At 40.1% G+C, this 21,100-nt stretch overlaps 1 protein-coding gene across 4 annotated transcripts in view; it reads left to right on the top strand.

Moving 5' to 3' along the window:
• The window catches only part of NCKAP5 (NCK associated protein 5), an 845,136-nt gene that overhangs the window by 247,163 nt on the left and 576,873 nt on the right, over window positions 1–21,100 (top strand). Inside the window, exon 1 of one of the 4 annotated variants that reach the window (XM_058664411.1) lies at window positions 10,931–11,518. The exons of the other annotated variants lie outside the window; for them this stretch is intronic. The gene's annotated coding sequence lies outside the window, so the exon portion shown is untranslated. Of the gene's footprint in view, window positions 1–10,930; window positions 11,519–21,100 lie in introns of those variants that run through there. 4 annotated transcript variants of the gene reach the window in all.

Genomic DNA, 21,100 nt, shown 5'->3' with positions numbered 1-21,100 from the left:
TTTGTAATTGAGTGATATTTTTCTTCCTTACATTTATATTATTACTTTTCTTATGTGCATATGGAGATATATATGAACACAATGAAGCCATGTCACACACATATATTTATATATGTGTGTGTGTATATATATATATATATAATTTCAGCAAAAGTATAAAGAACATGAATACAAAAAGTCCAGAAAATATTGAATTAAAAGTTGAATTCATGAACTTTATTTGACTGACAGACCATACACTCAAGAAACTGGAACAGTTCTGATGGGTTAGCTGCTTAATAAGTCATGGTTGAGTGAATAATTAAATTAATAAAAAGATATGAATATATAAATGTCAAAACTGAAATGATTACTACAATAGGGAAGAGTATTTGTTTTACTCCCAAGACCCAGGAGAATAACAATGCATCATGCAAGTAGATCCCACTTATGTGGCGAATGGTAATAATAGTATCATAGAACACTCATTGTAGTTGTAGCTATGAATTAATGGAAGGCCAGTGGAGTCTTAGTTGCTGTGTTAGGTATAACTTATTCTGGACCACAGCTAGAGGGTTATTATTGAAGAAATCAAGCATTCTTATGTAAGCTTAGGTGTGATAAATTTTGTAAGAATCATGAAAATATGTACATTATGTAAATTCAAGAGCAATAAACCATGTGTTATCAGTTCCATGAGAGAGCTTTCTCTAAAATGAAATTTCTCTAGCAAAATGATTATCCACTAATTTTGAAACTAGCAAATATATTCATTCAGTATTTCTGTGTTTGGAACACAGTGAAAACTCCAAAAAAAGAATAGGAAAGTTGAATGGTAGAAAAATATAAACCCAACAGTTAAGCCAAACTATAAAATAGAAGATACAAAGGAAGATAAGAGAATCTAGAGATTATTAAGCCACAGTGGATATCTACAAACAATACAGCAATGAATACACGTGTGTATTTCACTTCTGTGTGTTTGAAGGTATACTTGTAGAGTCAGTTCCAAAATAAAGAGAGTGATGGCTGCATATAGAGTGTTGCATCATTTTATCAAATTTGCCGCAAAAGATTAGACTAATTGCTATTTCTACCAATGATCATCAGACTACTGAGGCACCCAGTCTCAAGAACAGAGTGTTGCCAAGCATCTCTGAGAAATGAGAAATAGTACCTTGGTATAGTTTTAATTTAGATTTATTAGTTATGAATGAGTTTGGATTTTTTTCATGTTTTGCACATGTAGTTTCTGGAACTCTCTGTGAGATGCTTGCCACTTTTTCTGTTAATGTTTTGATGTTGATCCATCAAGGATTGTTTTTATTCTGGGATATCAGCACTTCATTTATGACATATTACAAATATTTTCTCTCATGCTGTCATCAGTATTTCAATGTAAAAAATATTAGTTGGTTATTATGTGATTCTTTTCTCTCCTTCCTTCACCTCTGAGTGACCAAATTCCTTTTATTTATTTTTCTCTAAAATTTATTGATACATTAGATTATCAGAGTCACAGAAGAGGCATGATCGTTGCTACAACATGACTCTCCTCAATTCTTCTGTCAATGTGATGTTAAGCTAGAGAACATGTTCCAGGCAGTTCACAGATGCAATTCTAAGAATCTGACCACAAAGGCTACTTGTTTCTCTCTCCATGGTAAATGCCCGACCCTTTCAGGCATTGTGGCGTGCTTTTGGCAAGAAGGAGGATTCAGCCCACTAAGAATCGATCAAGCTGAACTGATATGAAGCTAGGATCCAGGAGCCACTTCTGGGTCTCCCACGTGGGTGCAGGGGCACAAGGGTTTGAGTTATTTTCTGCTGTCTCCCAAACCATAAGAGAGCTATATCAAACATGGAGCATCCAGGACCTGAACTGAATGCTGCCATAGGGCATGCCAGTGCTTTCAGGTGGAGCATTAGCCTGATGAGCAATTTCACTGGCCCCATGTTGAGGATATTCCTGAGATGTAAGAATACATAAGTGTTGGGCCTAGTGCGATAGCCTAGTGGCTAAATCTTTGCCTTGCATACATCATGTTCCCATATAGGCCTGGTTCATGTCCCAGCTGCTTCACTTCCCATCCAGCTCCCTGCTTGTGGCCTGGGAAAGCAGCAGAGGACAGCCCCAAAGCCTTGGGACCCTGCACCTGCCTGGGAGACCCAGAAGAAGCTCTAGGCTCCAGGTTCAGCTCTGGCAATTGGGGCTACTTGGGGAGAGAACCAATAGATGGAATCTCTTTCTCTCTGACTCCCCTTCTCTCTCTCTCTCTCTCTCTCTCTCTCTCTCTCTCTCTCTATATATATATATATATATATATATATATATATATATATATATACACACACACACACACACACACGCACATATAAAGAATAAGTAATCAGTACTACTAGAGGATCAACCCCCTTCCCAACCCACCACCAGCTCCAGGACCACCACCACGTGCTTCCCCTGCTCCCCTTCTCCATCTCCGTCCCCCTACCAGCCAAGAATAAAGAGCAAAAATAAGTTAAATATTAAAAATAAATAAAAGCAATAATTTGTTATCATGTGATGGGAAAAATAATGGTCCCAAAGAAATACATATCTAAAACCCCACATCATGTAAATATTAGTTAACTTCAAGCAATGGAATTTAAAAGATAATATAAATTCTCTAGAGCTCTCAGGACTGCTCTTGAATCTTTAATACATCAGAAAAGGGACTTAGCACAAAAGTTCAGTAAGGACTCAGGAGAAGTTACCCAGAATTGTTCAGTTGGGCCCAAAGGATGAACAAGCTTGCTAAGATCCAAGAACCATTCTGTGGTCAGAGGAGGGCATGATAATGGAACAAGGATGTTACATTGCTGGCTTTAAAGATGGAGGAAAGGGCCATGACCAAAGTTAATAGGCAGGACCTTGAAGTTGGAAAAACAAACAAACAAACAAACAGAAGCTTTTAAACAACTGAGGCAGCCCTCCTGGAATGAAGCTTTTGTGAGAACCTTGATTCCCTAACTTTGTGTTAGGTCACTAACTCCGTGAGGACTGGCTACAGCAGCAAAGAAAAGTTAATGTGCTATGCAATTGAAAAACAATTTGGATAGTCAAATTTGGTGGTCTTGCATAGCTTGTGAAATTTGAGCTGTTGCATGGACAGGTCTTTGATGTGGATGATAAAGAACTTTGGGTGACTTTCCTTCCCACTTGTGTAATTCTGTGATTGCCTTCTTTTACTTGAAGGCCATTTATGCATATTAAGGAAGGTATAAAATCAGGTAACTCTGGGTAAGTGACCAATCATTGGTTCCAAGACTGTTGATCTTAAAAGCCCCTTTATCCAAAATGAGACAGCACCTCTATAATGCAATCAATGTCCTTAGGTCTATTCTTGTACTTGGCCATCTGTTTCTGCCCTGGTTTATTCATTCATGCAACAGCATCACACTATGTTTAATTTCAGAAGCTTTATACTATGTCTACTGGGTAGTAAAAATACTTTCCCTTCCCAACTCTGCTTTTAGTGTTTTTCCCTTTAACAAGTCTTCTATGAACTGTAAGTTTCAGTTTTCCTTCCACAGAACCTTGTTGGTGTTTCTATTGAATTGTGTTTATACAGTAAGATACAGAGAATACCTTTACAGTAGTGAGCTGTTCTGATACAGAATGGCAAATGTCTTCAAGTCTATTTTTGTGGCATTCAGGATGTTTAATATTTTCCTTATGGAAGAATTGTGTATTTCTTATGTAAATTTTTCCTATTTATCATGTTTGTGACTACTGTAATGTAAATGAGATTTCCATACTTACGATCTTGCCTATGAAGGCATTTGATTCTATACAATGTTTTCACTTAATCTGAATTTAATTTTGCCAAAGATTTACATCATTTTCTGTGACATCTGCAAATGATTTATTCTCTTCCAATTCTTGTGTTTCTGTTTAATAGACTGTATATAATTGGATTGAATCCATTAAAATGCTGACTAATGGGACCCAACACGGTAGCCTGGCGGCTAAAATCCTTGCCTTAAACATGCCAGGATCCCATAGGGGCGCCAGTTCTAATCCTGGCCACCCTGCTTCCCATCCAGCTACCTGCCTGTGGACTGGGAATGCGGTTGAGGATAGTTAAGATATTAAGTGTGTGGACATGGATGAATGAGAGGACTTAAAAACTAAATGCAAAATGGAACTTACTTTTACTTCTGGGAAAGATACCTTTTGGAATCCATGCAGCTTTTTCATAATCCATGAACTTTTGGAAGGCCCTTCACATGCATGGATTTCAAAATCTTTTGTGCCAGAATAAACATTTAGTTGTATTCATAATGAATTCTTTGAAGTACCCTGGAATATTTTCTCACAGTAAGAAAACACATTATCACATTAATAAATTGCAAGTTTATTGGGGTTTAGTCAGGTATTGTATATTTCTCTGGGGTTTTTGAATACCTATGCAGATGCTGTCCAATATTTCTTATTTGATTCATTAATGTATAGCAGACTCATCATATTAATGCAGTAACACCATTTTCCTCATATTTAGTATTTTTGCATCAATATATATGATATCATTAACATATACTTTCCTTAACATCTTTATCAGGCTAAAGCATCAATGTTAGTTTTGCTCCGTGAAAGAAATTAGGATGTTTTCCTTCATTTTCACATGTTCTTGAGTAGATAGGAATCATCAGATGATGTGATGTTTTCCATTTCTTAGAACTCTGGGCCTGGAGATCTGTGTGGCCTCCTAACTGCTTCATCACACAGTAGATGCCATGAGTCTGTCTAAAACAGAGGGAATTTTGGTAACTATCTTATCCAAATAAAATTTCCATTTTATGCTTATTCGTATTTGAGTTAACATGAGATTTATAAAGTAACCAGCTAATTTTTCGATTTTAGTAATTATTTCCCATCTGTGCTTTTTGAATGAATTTTGCTTCTCATTTCTTTGAAATCTTTTATAAGTTACAGGATGTGAGTGCATAAGAAAGTAACCTAGATTTTATTTCTTAATTGTATTGATTGCCTTTCCACTTTGTTATATTTACTTCTGTCCTTATTTATGCTTTTTAAAAAATGCTTATGTTTTTATTGAAAAGTCAGATATACAGAGAGGAGGAGAGACAGAGAGAAAGATCTTCTGTCCACTGATTCACTCCCCAAGTGGTCGCAATGGCTGGAACTGAGCTAATCTAAAGCCAGGAGCAAGGAGCAGGAATTAGGAGGCCAGAGACTCTTCTGGGTCTCGTACATGGGTGCAGGGTCCCAAGGCTTTGGGCCCTCCTTTACTGCTTTACCAGGACACAAGCAGGGAGCTGGATGGGAAGCAGGTGGCTGGGATTAGAACTGATGCTCTAATGGAATACTGGTGCATACAAGGCAAGGACCTTAGCCACTAGGCTACCATACTGGGTCCCCTTATGCTCTTTTTAATTAGTTTTGTTCTGTATTTGACTTTTAAGCCTAGAATTGTATATGGGTCAAGAACCCTAGTATAAAATCCGAAATGTGAAATAATGTAAAACGAAAAACTTTTTGAGTGTTAACATCATACAACTAGAAAATTCCACACAGGTCCTTATGTGATGGTTTGCAGTCTGAAACACAGACACAGTGAATATACTCTATCAGATCACCTGACAGTTACAAATATGTCAAACACAAATGATATTTACATTTAAACTTGGGTTCTGTTCTAAAGTACCTCCTTATGCAAGCATTGCAAAATTTAAATTATCTAACATCCAAATGAATTATGGTCCTAAACTTTGTGAATATTTTTTTTGAATGAAAACAAAAGATACTTCATGCAAGCAATTTTTTATTGATAAATGTTTTCAGGGCTGTTGTTTTTCCTATGGCCACTACTCTGTGTGTGTGTGTGTGTGTGTGTGTGTGTGTGTACACATCTAATGGCTTTCATTTTTCTAAAAGTTTAGGTTGGTGTCATCGTTGATTCAGTAATTAAGGCAATTTTCCTGTATCCCAGAGGGGATGACTTTGCCATTTTTGTTGGTTGTTTGGTTTGTGTTGTTACCATCAGGTATAGTATCTGCGGTATTTGTATTTTCTGAAACATCATGATGGTAAGTTTGTGATATTATCGTAAGTTTGCATTCCCATGCCCTCAGTGTGTCAATACACTGAGTTTTCCCCCTTAAGTGTGCACAGGGACATGCGCTGGTTATGCATGAGCCCCTTCGCATGATCAGCAAATAGAACTAAACTGCTCCCACCCACAACGTGTAAGCACATGATCTGGAGTGCTTATCAGAAATTTTTGTTTCAAATATTGTAAGTGTGAAGCAGTACCTCCCTGTTATTGATCTGAATTTGTCCCTTGGAGAGATTAGGCAATTTTCATGTATTCATCATGACTTCGTTATCTTGTGAGACATTCCCCACCGTGATATTTTTTTTGCCTGTTCTTTCAGAACACGTTTCAAGTGGATTATCCTAGACTATTGTTTGGCTTTTCACTTTTTTCCCTAATATATATTACACAAACGTTTAAGAAAGGTTTAAAAATTCAGTATCATGCAATTGGGCTCTAGCTATTCCATTAGTCTAGGTATGTATTTCCCCTACCTATTTAGTTTCATAATTGTATAGAAAGGTACTTGACTCTCCTTTTAAATGTTAGGGATTTCACTTTTATTAGATATATAGGGTCATGTTCAGTTATTTTCTCTTCTTAGAAATTTCAGAATTAGCTGGTAAAGTTTAGGGTATAATCTATTAAGATTTTATTGGATGTTCCACATTGATAGATGTAGTTAGAATTGAGTCTATCACTCTAAGTTTATTCTATTTAACAAATTCTTCCTTTATGCACCTCAACACAATATAAAGACTTTTACATTTTGATTTGCATGTACATCTCTAATTAGGTGCATATGTTAGAGACACTACCCACTTTAGCATAGTCCTTTATCCAGAAAGCTAATGTATTACCTGACTTCCTCTGGGTTCTCCTCAGTGTGCTCTAGAGGTATTAGTGATGATAAACGTCATTTCTGTTTATTAGTTTCTAGTTGTCTGCTTATATCATCTTCAAAAGGACTTTTGGGAAAATGCTGAATAAAACTGATCATGACTCATTGTTGTCTAGAGGGAAAAAAAAGGAATGTTTTTAACTTTCACTATTCAGTGATGTGTGCTGTGCCTCTTTTTGTTAGGTGTCTATAAGATTAAAAGTATTCCCTCTATTCCTAGGAAATGGAGACAGTTTTAATAATATTAAGTTAATATAGAATGTTCCTAATTTTTTTTTCAGCAGCTAGCAGTGATTATATGCTTTGATCAATTTAGTTTCTAACGTTTCAAGGGCTAAACCATTGTTGTGTCATAGGTTAACTCTTACTTGGTCTTGACATTTTATTATTACAATAGTTATTGCTATTACTGTGTCACAATTTTCCACATTGGTGGATTTGGTTTTATTTAATATTTTCAAGAGCCTCATTAATTTTTCATTTTGCTCATGCTCACGTTTATTTATCATTGCAATCATTACAGTCTTCTAAATGTCCTCTTCTCCTTTCCCCTTCTTTCTCTCACTTCTCTACCTGCAGTCTTCACCCCCCCTCTCTTTTTTCTTGAAATATGGATTATCACAAGTTATTTTTTTAATTTTCCCCCAAGTTTTGTAATGATTGCCTTAAACAGCATCTCAGCTCACACAATGAAAAGAAATTGCACAACTTAAAACTGGAGTAAAAAGTTAAAAACGGTTTCTCCGAAGACGTATGGTCAGTGAGAACATCATTAGCCACAAGGAGAAAACAAATAAAAACTGTGATGTACCACTTCATACCAAGACGGCTAAAATCAAACAAGGATGAAATTGTTGGAGAGGGTGTAAATCTTGAGTGAATGCTTTTTCACTTCTAGGGATATACCTAAGAGTGGGATGCCTGCATGATCTTTGAAATGTGTTAACTACTTAAAGAGACTTCCGGTTGGCTTTGCAAACTTATTGCACCATTCTACCAGTTAACACCAGAGATTTTCTGTTGTACATAGTGGCTAACATTTGATATTGTCCATCTTACACATCCTATCTTTTCTAGTGGGTGTGAGTAAATGTCAGTGATTTTAATTTGCATTTTCTTCAATGAAAAATGTTGAATACTCATGCAGGAATTAGATATTTTGTGCATACTTTAATAAAGTATTAAAATCTCTCATTTTAATTTGGTGATAGTTGTAACAAGTCATTTTAGTTTTTTTTTAATTTCCAGATAAGTGACTGAAGTTGCTGAAATTATTTTTTTTATTGAACATGCTCTGAAAAAAAGTTCTATTTAACATTTGATTCTGGGCCTGAAGTCTTTGGTATATTGGCAGTACTTAATTAAAAGGAAATACACAATATTTCTCAGGTCCATTTCCTCTAGAAATCTTCTTATCTTTGATCTTAACATACCCAAAATTGAACTCCCACTGCTTTGATCAAAGCAGACTTCATAATTTCAGTTAATGGCATCTTCCATCCTTTTGGTCACTAAGGCTAAGGCCAAGTGTTGGAGCTGTTTCTTCACTTTTTCTTACAAACTATCTGTCCTTAGCAAATACTGTTTGCTTTAAAAGTTGAAAACAGTCCGAAGGGGCCACTAATTCTCATCTTGCTTTCACCATACCCAAGCCAGCATCTCTCAAAGATTCCTTCAATAGGTAAACAGATCTCTCCTTTTGCTCCCTTGTCCCTGTACATATTTCTCAACATGGCAGCCAGAGTGATGAATTAAAGTGAAGGGAGGTCTCAGGTGCAGGTGGGAATCCTGGATGAAGCTCCTGGCTTTGGACCATCTCAGTTCTAGCTATTGTGGCCATGTGGGGGAGTGGAACAGCAGATACAAGATCTGTGGCCTCTCCATAAGTATGTATTTCAAACTAAAAAACCAAAGCGAAAGCCAAACCAAAACAACAACAGAAAACAAATGAAACCAAAACCAAAAAGAAACAAAACAAATCATCAAATTGGCCTACTGAGTCACATCCAATGGTCTGTCATCCAAACCTACTCTCATTAATGCCATCCTCCCTCTGTTCCATTGCTTAGCCTCATTCATGTTCTGAGAGCTTATCAGGCACAATCATAGCTAACAATTTCTTGGGCCTGTTCTGCCCACTTCCTGGGACCATCTTTTCAGATAAAGCACATGGCTTTCCTGTTCCCTCATCTCTTTAGATAATTAACTTGGGCTTAGAAAGATGCTCAGAAAGATCTTGAATACTGGATTCTGCCTAGCTTGACCTGCTTTATTTTTCTCTATGCACTGATTTCCTTTCAGTAGAGAATATCATTTGCCTATACAGTTTCTAATGAGTCATGTACCTTCACTTTGCACTCATGCATTGAAGCAACGGTGGGGAAACAGCAGAGCGTATAAACATCTCATGCAGAATGGTGCCTGAAGCCTCAGGTCCAATTGTGTACCCAATTTCTCTCTTACTGAATATTACCCACTTCCTGGGAACTTTCTTAAATAAGTAACCAGCAAGACCACTCACCCACAGAGAGGGACACTTTGAAAAATACTTGTGGATACCATCTTCTAACAGATTTTTCTAACATAATATTTTAAAATGCATTAAAAATTAACGCTGAAAACTCCAAACTTTTGAATATTAATGAATATATTTCAAACTCTGCTGAGTGGCTCTCTGACTTACTTCTTTCACTGAGGAAATTAACAAGTGAACTCAACTGAATCTCACTGTGCACTTGATTTTTATGTTGACCTTACATTAGAATTTCAAACCATAGGTAGTCATAGTGTTCCCATAGTTCCACAACACTGTTGTAAGCACCACTGGGCCATAGAATAAGTGGAAGACACAGTGTCTACCTAGATAAGTGGGTGCTTAATGTGGCTTGCACACATTTCTCAAGTGATGCATAAAGCAAAAGAATGATCTGAGCCCCTCTTTAAAATTCAACTTTCATGGTAAAGTGTATTTAATTCTTCCTACTTCTTACGCCTATATACATGGCTTAAAATTTTCTCTACCAACTTTTCCATTGGTGACTGGTTTTCCCAGCAACTAATTTCTACAACAAATACTGTCATTCAAGTTAACATTTCTCAGTAGTTGGAGAATGTATAAAACCAGGCATAACCCCATTGGTTATATTCTTAGATGCTTAAAGACGTGTTTATGTGTCTATAGGACTACTTCTATTTTTTATTCTTGAAAAAGGAAAAACTGGAATCACTGAGATTCTATCATCCCTACAATGTGGTTACGTTAAAGCAGCATACTGAAATAGTTCATGATAAATTACAGAAAAGACCACCTTATTCCTTCTTGACAAGAAACTATTTTAGTTTGGTAATACTATGAATTTTAAAAGTATCTTACAAAAGAGCATTTCTTAGAAGTACTGTTGCCATGGGAAAATGTTGGAAAAATTGAGAATCCTTGAAGCTCAAATTGGAACTAAACTGGGGTTCATCATTTTCTTGCCACAGATTTCTTTTTAATCTTCCAAAATGCCAACAGGAGGCAAAGGCCAGTTTCTTGACCAATTACACTGCTGATCTCCCTCCTTAAGCTTTAGTCTCAGTGTACTTGGGGAACCAACTTCTGGCTCCAGACTAATGGCTGTGGGCTCTTACCTGCCAATTACCATGCCTGAGCTATCAGTGCCAGCCTCTGGGTCAGCCAGTGATGAGATGAAGGACCTGTTTGTTGAGTTTATTAACTGAAATTTGTTCCACCCAGAAGAAGCTCAGATTTGGGGTGGATACACGGAGGGAGCCAGGGGCCTGCCAGGACGTGTTGATTATTATTACTATTTTTAAAATTAAGACCTGGGAAATGAAAGCACAGTTTCCCCTTCTGGATCTCTGCTTCTCCTTTCAGTTCCTCCATTTGGGGTACACAATGGGAGACTCCGAACCCCCTCCCCCACGCCTGGTCCCTGTAGTCCTCTCTCCCCCACTCTCTCCACTCCCTGCCCCTCACCCATAGGCTTGCCCAACTCAAGCTCCAGGCGGAGATTTGTCAGAACCGTTCGGTTGAGATTGATTATGATTGCGGCAGATGGGCTGGATTTGACGGCACAGATCCTAAGCAGCTTCGGGTGTGTGTGTGTTGGGCGGGGGGCGGAGGGGTGCAGAGGGGCGGGGAGCGGACGAGGGGTGGGAATGCACGGGCCCGAGCTGCCTGGTTGGGAGCTCAAGCCGCACAGCCCTGCCGGGCGCACCGCCGCTGCTCTTGAACGCGCGCCTTCAGAGAGGCCGCCAGGAGCGCGAGTGAGACTTGGGTTGGCCAGCAGGGCGCAGGGGGCTCCCTGAGGCAGAGCGGGCGGGCCAGCAGGCGGCGGAACACAAAGCCGGGGAGAGTGAGGGAGCGCGAGTGCCGGGCCGAGGAGTGGCGCCCGCGGTCAAGGCTTCCTTGGCGCGCTCTGGACATGGCAAGTTTGTCAACTCCGGGCTTGGTGGTCAGCGCTCTACTGACACCGAAGTGACAGCGCGCTGCAGGGTCCGCCCCGGGGCCGCTGCAAAATGCTCCACCACAGGCCAGGTAAGGAGACGCCGGCTCCGTTACCCGCCCAGGCTCGTCCCTAACGCGTGGCTGTGCCGGCCGCTCCAACCTCCCAGCCCTTCAGTCCCCCGGTGCCTCTGAGTTCCTGCAGGCGTCCGGCTCTCGTGGCCTTTCTGGGTGTCCTCAGTACGCCGCTGCCCTCTGCCGCCCTCACTTTTCGTCCTTACCGGATCTCAACGGCAGTGGGAGAGCCGGCTTTTGGCGCGAGGTTAACGGCGCTCTCATGCCTTTAAGTCCACGCCAGGATGCCCCAGGTGCGAGCGTGGTCCGTGTGAGAGTGCGCGCGCGTCCGGCACCCGCTCCCACGCAGCCGGAGCCGGGCACAGCGCGCGCACCCTTCGTCTCCACCTGTGGGGCCTGGCTTTTGTGTTGGAAGCGCAAATGAAAACACGTACACGTGCAGACGCGCTTCCACGCTGGCAGCGTCCAGACACTTGGAAAACGGCGCCGGGAGAGTTCTATGCCTTGTATAGGCCGGCAGGGACGCAGCTTTAATTTAGACGTGGCTGTTGTGCGCCACTCGGACTTCCCTCCACCAGAGAGGTTCCACAGCCTAGGTCTCTGGCCAGGCGCCACTCAACCGAACAGCCGCTAGGCCCCCTGGGGCTGACTGCTAGTGGGTCCCGGACCTTGACCGCTCAGCTCAGGCCTCACACACCCAGGCCGCCCCTCCCTGGCTGCCACAGCCAGCCTCCGCTCACTGTGAGCGTGCACCCTGTTGCTACTGGCAACTGCCTGCGCCGAAAGCTCAGCCCCTGGAACGAACGGCTTAATGCTGATTGATGGGCAGAAATATGATACTGTCTGGAACCGAGTGGGGCTCCCATACACTGCCCAGTTGGTCAGCTGTCCGTTATGGAAGGGGCTGTTGGGATAGCCGCATCCTCTGAGCCGGCATTTGCTTTCCTACTTAACAGGCAGCCACCCCATAGATTTTTTTCCCATTTAGGCTCCATTGAATAGCATGGAAAAAAACATGCGTTTCTGCCCACTGCTGCCTCCTTTTGATCCTCATCCCCACTTCCTCAAACCCTTCTTACACCCAAGTTCCTAAAAATAGAGCTCCCTTTCAATCACCAGAGCTATTCCTGCAATGCTCATAAAAGCATTTTCTGAAAATAAATCCTACCAGGACTCCTGTCTCAGTCACTTTTTTTCGTCGCTCCACGCCTCTCTCCCCTACCCCACCCTACCCCAGGGTTGGGTGATTTTGAGTCCTACATAGACACAGTCCAGGAACAAAGCTTGCACTGCTACCATTCTTGACTGGTAATTCTTGCCTTGGGGGTGGGGTGGGGGTGTTTGTTTATTTTTATTTTTTCTAAAATTTTAACACCTTGCACCTTGCATCCTCAAAAGCCTTTCTTTTTTCTGGCATAGCACTCACCTTCTGTAAACTGTCCTCGACTAATGATCTCTGTACTAACTGGAACTCTTCCCTGTCTGTAGGGCTTCTGTTGCTGGCCAGGACCGGCTGCAGAGGCCTACCTGTCATGGTCAAAGACTTTATCTCTAGAAGAGCTTCCTTCTAGCAGCACCCTGTTATTACTGGCAGAGCATTTTCTTTGTAAATCAAAAGTGGCACTTGACTGTGGTGTCTGGGTGGTCATTTGAAAAGCGTTGTAATGTTTATGAATCACTTCTTTATTCCTCCCAACAAAATTTCCTTAGGGGCATCCCCCGTATGTTAGACACCCTGGTGGGCCTTGGGGTGAGAATGGAGCAGAGAGAAGGCCCAAGTGGACATCAAGAACGTTTTTAAGTCCACGTCTCAGCTGCATTGTGGGTACTGCTGTGGTGGTGAATGTTAGCACGCCACACTACGTTGGGTTTGGACTTTACAGTTTACAGAGGGCTTTCACAGACATGATCTGCTTTAATCCCAGCTGCAGCAATTTTAAATAGCAAGGATTCCACCAAGAGGCTCAGTAATGCTCACCAATCCTGCTTAACCTAAAAGAAAAAGAATCTTGCAAATCATCCCCACAGCTGATGCAGCTTTAAAACACAGAATAAACCATTCAGAAGAAGCTTATGAGGCTTAGTTACTGGAATGTAACTTGGAGAAGATAACTCAAATGCATGGAACAAGTACTTTACCCAGGAGGCATCCCACGAAGAGACTCCATCCCAGGAACCCTGTGGCCCAGTGACCTGTGGGCTGCTGGGGATGGAAGCTTTCCATGGCCCTGGATTGTTGCCTTTTACTGGGATCTAAAATGGCATGAAAATGTTTGCAAAAGATTGCTGGGAAAGTAGCAAATTAAGCAAAATGAGCAGGCAGTGATGTTTCTTTATTTAGCGCAAAGGCATTCTTAAGATATCCCCAAGTTTCTAGCGTATATTTACTTGAAATGAAGCAATTTTCTGCAGTTAGCACGTAACTAAAATGAGCGTGTGTGTGCCTTGTTCCAGCTGTAATGGTGTTGATTCTTTTTACTCCTTCTTTACTGGGCACATCTTGTACAGCTAGATGGCAGGTTCTCTTTTTTGTTGATATATAGGGGAGGGTGTTTAGAGGGCCTCATCTAGGTTTGTTCTTTGCCTTAACCCTTAACCACTTGATCACAAAGTTTAGTGCTTCTGACTTTGTTGTGAATATCATCTGTGACACTGTGTCCCCCAAGCCTCACATGCTTTCTAGAATTCCAACTGAGTATTGGAAATTTTGGTTGGCATTTCAATATCATGCTGATCTCTGTGTTGTTTTTAGAAGTTGCATTCAGCGAGGTTGTGCAAGCAAGGACATATGTCAATAGGGAAGTCAGTAGGCCAGAGGAAGGCCTTGGTCATTACTGAATAATAGATAATCCAAGAAAGAGTAGCAGCGCCAGGTCTGTTACAAGAAAAGCTGAAGATACTGGAAGGGTTTTTTGGTTTAATTTCATGTCTGTTTGTGACAACTTACATGTGTAGGTTTTTTTCTGAAGAGCTTTCCTAAAGCTTATTTTTGTATGCTTGGCATTCTTGATGTTCAGTATTCTTTCCTAGATCTCACAGTATTTGATTTTAAAGCTAGCCCATGTCACCCAATTGAATATATATGGTAATGAAAAGCACATTACATATCAATATATGAGGGTATTCAAACATTTGTGAAAAACAGGGTTAAAAGATAAGTTTGGTGCAGAAAAATTTGAAATTCGTGCAAAGTTTCTTGGTTTGAGTAGATATGAAGGCAAGTTACCAAGTTCAAGGAAAAATTATATTAAAATCCAGGTTTGTTTTGGTGACTGTATTTTTGAGATTCATGCAGACAAGCAGCCATCACAAACTTTGTGGAAAATATGTAAATGTGTGAAAATACTACTTGAGGATTTCAGAAATCTTTGTATATTTCTTTCTTTCTTTCTTTCTTTCTTTCTTTCTTTCTTTCTTTCTTTCTTTCTGCAGCAGCACCCAACTTTGAGAATTAGGGGTGTGTGGGTGTGAGTATCTGCTGGAGAAGCTAGACTTAGGTTTAGTGGGATTTCTGAGGTCTCTAAGTTGCTTCAACAGTAGGGTCAGGTGTTCAAATGGACTTTCATGAAAGTTGGAATTATTCCTGGGGCTTTCCTGCTTAGCAGTGGCACTGCACGGGTGGCTAGGTCATCCTGTGTAGCTTTGTCCATTCACCTTTTCATAAAGCGTCACAGGGCACCATTATTTGCTCATTCATTCAGTAAATATTTACTGAAAGCCAGTTTTTGGAGAACATGTTTCTTTGCTTGTTGTGTAGGTCTGTGTCCTTTGACGCTTAATTGATAGGTTGGTTCCTACTAAATACCCGATAGCTTTGTCCTTTTAGTTGTCTGTAGATGTGGATTACAGACAGCACAATGTGGGCGGTGAGAGATGTCCTTGTTGTACTAATGCAATAGTATTGCTCCCAGGGTCACCACTGCTTCTGATTGGTATTGCTTTTTGGATGTTATACTCTACCCCCTTTCTCCTCATGAGCTCAGTTTCCATCTATTCCTTCAGCTCAGCAGGTAGCAATGGGTTCAGTGTCCCTGTGGATTTGTCACCCAGAAGGTAACTTTCTTGTCCATTTGAGGGGGACGCTAGTTGTCTAGTTTTTCAGGTGTATGGCAGTAGAAAAGTGAAGGGGGAGCAGCTTGTTTTATTTGGTTGGCAGATGTTGCATATAAGCCATACTTTGAGTGCTGTATGTAAAACTGTGGAGTCTAATTGGATGCAGGTTTTGTGAACCCAAATTTTACTGATTGTCACGTCAGTCTGCAGTTGTTGAGTTCAAACGTGAAGTCCTATAGGCCTGAACTGTGCACCTATTCCCACCATTTACTGTTGATGTGTTTTGGGACAAAGTTATTAGTCTCTCTAAACCACTTCCTCATATAAAATAGGAAAAAAAAAAATTGTGCATTTAAAATATTCAGATTAACATGTAACTAGGAAAGGGCCTAAAACAGTGCCTTACACACACAAGAAAATCAACAGATGTTAGTGGCTGTAGTCTGAGAGTTATTTTCCTATTGCTTAGGACTGAGTAAGACTGCCTTCACATGTTAACCTCATATCTGAACCTTCTCCCAGCACCCTGCAAAGAAAAACCATTATAGGGCAGTTATAATTTAAAGCAATAACAGCTAGTTTAAGAGGAAGTACATACCATCCACAGGGGTAAGGGGAATGATAACTGTTTGTTTCTTGAGATGCAAATGGTTCTGTTTAAAAGATAAACCAGTAGACATACCTATGAAGTTAAAATTAACATTAAATTCATGGGATGCCAAGAAAAGTCCTGTGCTGGGTTGTAAAGATCGAAAAGGATGTTATTTTATTGTCTACATTTCCACTGAAAGAGGGAAGGGATTGATATTGGTAAAAATTCACAAAGCATAAGAAGAATATGGTAATAATAAACATACCTGTTACCTAAGTCCTCAGGTGTGCCTGGCCCATACTGTAACTGTAAATATTGGATCTTTTAAAAGATTTCAATCTTGATACCTGCCACAGAATTTCTGAAGTTTTAAAATCTATAATAAGGCAAACTTAAATGTCCTGCTGGAGTTATTCATAAAATACTCTGGATAGCAGAGGACACTGCTGTTGTATCGGAAAAAGCCTAAGTCAGGTGATTTTCTGCTACTATTCTGAATTGCTTGAAGGTCTTGAGTGAGATTTTTTAATAACTGTAGTATCGTGATTGTATTTGGCTTTAACAATCTTTTGATTCCCTGTACTCTACTCATAGCAGTGGAGAAATGAAAGAGAAAAGATGGGGCTTTGTTAAGCAGCCATCAAGGAATTTATTCCATTCCTTATCTCAGTTCTTTGTTCAATTTCAGAGTGAATGTCTCCAGGGAAAATGTCTTAGCTCCCTTTTAAGGCTATTTTTTACTCTAGAGATCACATTACCAGTTTTTTTTTCTGATTTATTTATTTCTATTATATGAGATTTAAGCTACACCCACTTTCCTAATTCAAAGCAAGATTGAAACACACACATGCTTGTGCACATGACACATGGAAAATATCCCATTGTAAGTAAAATAGGGTAAAGTAGTTCAGCCTCCTGGCATCATAGATTCCATGAAAAACATGTAATTTACCATGATGGCAAATTTGGATCCACTTGACTTCTCTCAAATTTTTCATCTTTTTTTTTTTTTCATAACTGCTTCTTGGGCTTTTTGTTTTTAACCTTGGGATTTACTTTAAGTTCAATAATGTAGTATCTTCTGCCCACCACTTCTTAAGTGTCAGGTATTCAAATTCAGCTATGACTCTATGGAGTTGTTCATGTAAAATAGACATTTATATGTAAAATGGAGAAAATCTATGCAAAGTTCAGGAGTGGTGGTTCTTACTGTAGGAGCCTTACATTTGCCTGAACTATCATAATATGAAAGGAGAATCACACAGGAAAGTATCTAGAATATCAGTTTTTGAAAATTGATTTTTAATTTTCTATAATATTTTTAAGGGTGGCTAACTCAAAAGGCCATAATTTAATTTGTGTAGTTCACCCTTAGGATATAGTGTAAAGAGATCACAAAACTCAGAATGATACAACCTAGTGCAAGTTGTCTGTCCATAGGCAGGAAGGACCCTTTTCCACCCTCTTTCATGCACTTTTGCACTACTAGAGTGCTCGACAGTCTGTAGCTAGATACCTACTGTGTATCAGATGATGTCTTGGAGTTTATATCATTATGACCAATCATCATTATCTACATGTTGACCATTTAGCTGCAAAGTTACTGCTTCTTGGATTCCAGCATCCCATATTGGAGTGCTGGTTACAGTCCTGGGTGTTCCACTTCTGAGTCATTGGCTTTGGAATGCAGCAAAACATGGCCCAAGTACTTGCTCTTGCTTCCATGTGATGGAACCTCAGGATGGTGTGTCGAGGCTTCATCCTGGTCCAGGTTTGGCTGATAAGGCCCTTTGAGGAATGAATCAGTAAATGGAAAATCTCCCCCTTTCCCTCTGCCTTTCAAATAAGTCAATTTATTTTTTAAAAATTTATTGATTGTCAAGAGATACATTACATATGAGTCTGATGTGCAAGGGACAGCCCACTTGCTGTTTTGTTCAGCTTTGAGACTTGGCTTATTTCAGGCTACCTCATCCTCATTACATCAAATTGCTTTTAAGAACCATGTTGTAATTTCACGGGGACTTTTAGGAAGCAGGAACCTTTGTTTCTCTAAACCACATAATTTATCCCTATCTTCCCCAAGATATTGCTAGTTCCTTTACTTGCTTGGTATTCCATATTTAGTTTTAACTGTTAAATAGAAGAAGAAAAAGAAAGGAAATAGGAATGTACTTTATTAGGAATTAGCAAACGATCTATTTGGAATTTAGTGGAGTCCAGAAGACTTTTTTTCTTTTCCTGAGAATTATTGTTCCAGCTTGTCTTTGATTAGGGAAGAGAGAGTCCCCTACTTATTGGGATGATCTGTTTTAGAATTTGGTATGTTCAGGGCTGTGCACCTGTGGATTCTCTTGAGAGCTTTAAGCACTGGTGATGGTTTTATAGATGCTTTAATCCCTTCCTGATTCTGCTAAATTATTGTGACTGGGCAATTGATTTTGTTTAACATCCACCTACATTGTTCATCTTGTTATCACCTTATTTTTGTTAAAACATAACACAAACACTACATACCATCTTGCCCTAGATTCCATGAATAGTAGGTAGTTATAGGTGTGATTAGTATAAAGTTATAAAAATATTAAAAGGACCCTCAAGGAGTTTACAATTTAGGTCAAGAAAGTACAGGGAGCTTAGTGTGGAACCGTTGAGTGAATGACAGAACTGAGTACAGCCAGGATTAGGAAAAAAGGAGTGATGAATGAGGCTGGATTGTTTGGGATAGACTCCCTGAGAGAAAAGGAGGAAGAGCTGATCGAGTGAAGGTGGAATGTGAGGAGAGGGCAGTTAGGGCCGGCAGAGGGCTGGAGCTCAGAGCCTGGAGCAGCCCTGGAAGGACAGGGGAGAAGCTGAGGTGAAGAAATAGCAGGAGACTGCGGATACTGGTCATCTCATGTGCAGGAAGCAACGGCGACTTTCTCTTCTGGGGCTAGCATTCCGAAGGTGTGTCTATCTGGAACACTATTATGGAGTTATAAACAAAATGACCTGTTTGGACTCATTGAGGAAATCTTGGATTGAAAGGGTAAAGAAAAAAACAAGCAACTATCTCATGTCATGCTAAATGAGTAGGTGGTAGTAGATAGATAATCTGAAAATTGAATTTTGGGGTAGGCAGATGTGAGCAGGGAGCACTTAGGGGGCCCTGGCTCTTTCCAGAAAGATGTGAATAAAGCCCCAGATTGTGCAATATAATATGAAGATATGGGAAGGAGTTTGAGGATTTCATGAACTGTTGAAGTACTGGAATTGCCTCACACCCACTTTTTATGACTAAAAAGTTGAAAGAGTTACCGAAATAGGAAAATAAAAAATGGTTCAAATTTCATGGTTACAGCGCATTAGGAGCAACATATATCAACTCCTCAGAAATTTGTAGTTTTTAAAGTATTCTAGAAGGTAACCAAAAAGCAGATACTCCAGACTCAATGATATGGCAATATTTTGACAGGCTTGTACTTTTTTTGGTGAGTGTTCCACTGTCAAAATGCTTTTTTGATAAAATGTGGAGGAAACAGAATCCAGCCACCCCCAGCACCAATTTGAGTGCAGTAGTGTCTTAAGGAAGGCTTCAGTCTGTTGACACTCCCTGCACTGGGATGAAGCTTCTTTGGGCCGAGGGTTTCTGCAGTGCTGGCAAGAGACTACCCTTAATGCTGGGATTCTGGTTCTTTTTCTGGTAATGATGTACTTTTGTCCATTTTCCTCATCATGAGCAACTTCTTCAGAAAGAACAGTGAGTACAGTATTGTGATCTCACAGATGTTGTAGCCTTAGCTCTAAATTCTGTCCCGAGAGACGCAAAGATTTTGCGACACAATTCCATCACTGGTGTGTCCTTAGTGACTGGTTTATATGTATTTTCATGACCCTTGCATTCTACTTGGTCATCTCTATGTAAACTGTTACATCTGGTCTTTCAATCATTCACTTGGGATTACATGGAACCGTTTTTTTTTTTCCTTTTCTCCATGTGAGAAATATTCTCAAGATTTTCATTTTCAAGATGGAAAGTGGAACAAGGTGGCACTGTGGAACGATAGCATGTAGAAACATTTTTTTCTGTCTAGTTTATTTAAAATTGTGATTCTTCATGAGCATCTGGCTTTCTTATGAGTATAAATGCATTTAGTTGCTTAGCTAACTATTCTTTCTGTATTTAGAAGCTTAAAAATGATTCAGAGTAGTTGTCATTGATGTGAATATTTTAAAAATCCCACTTTTTTTGGAAATAATTGATTCACTTAAAAAAGTGAGGAAGAGACAGAGATATTGCATCTACTACTTCACTCTCCCTAATGGCCATGATGACCACGGACGGTTATGCCAGGCCAAAGCCAAGAGCTTCATCTGGGTTGCCCATGTGGGTCACAGGGAAGCCAAACACATTGGTTATCATTTGCTGCTTTTCCCAGGCTGTTGGCAGGGACCTGAATGAGAAGTGCAGCAGCTGGGCCATGAACTGGCAATGACATGGGATGCCAGCCTCTTAGATGGTGGTTTATGCCACAATGCTGGACCCCAAATTCTAGAGCATTGTCCATTGAGGGTAAAGATGAGACTCTGGCAGTGTGTGTAGCCTGGTAGTTGGGTATTGATCCTGTTTTGTTAGCAGGAATGAATGTCCTTACCATGTGAGTCTGAGAGAAGGCCTGGAGAACCTTTGAAGAGGAGGACCCAGCTACAAAACACCTGTCTGAGCACAGCTGTCAGTCACTGGCCTGGGATGTGCTGGAGTGACTTGAGGATGTTTGTGGCGTTTAAACTACAGAACACGTTTTTTGTTATTAATTGTGCAGTGATAGCCAAAGAATGTGAAGTAATTATATGTCTCTACTGATTCATGTAGCTACACTCATTTTCTAATCAGAAGTTTACAATGCACTCTGAGTACTCTACATGATCTATTTTTACACTACAAATTGAATATACTTATGATGATATAGACACTG

The sequence above is a fragment of the Ochotona princeps genome, chromosome 5 (assembly GCF_030435755.1).
Source record: "Ochotona princeps isolate mOchPri1 chromosome 5, mOchPri1.hap1, whole genome shotgun sequence".
NCBI classification, from domain to species: Eukaryota; Metazoa; Chordata; class Mammalia; order Lagomorpha; family Ochotonidae; genus Ochotona; species Ochotona princeps.
This window is presented reverse-complemented; position numbering and strand designations above follow the sequence as displayed.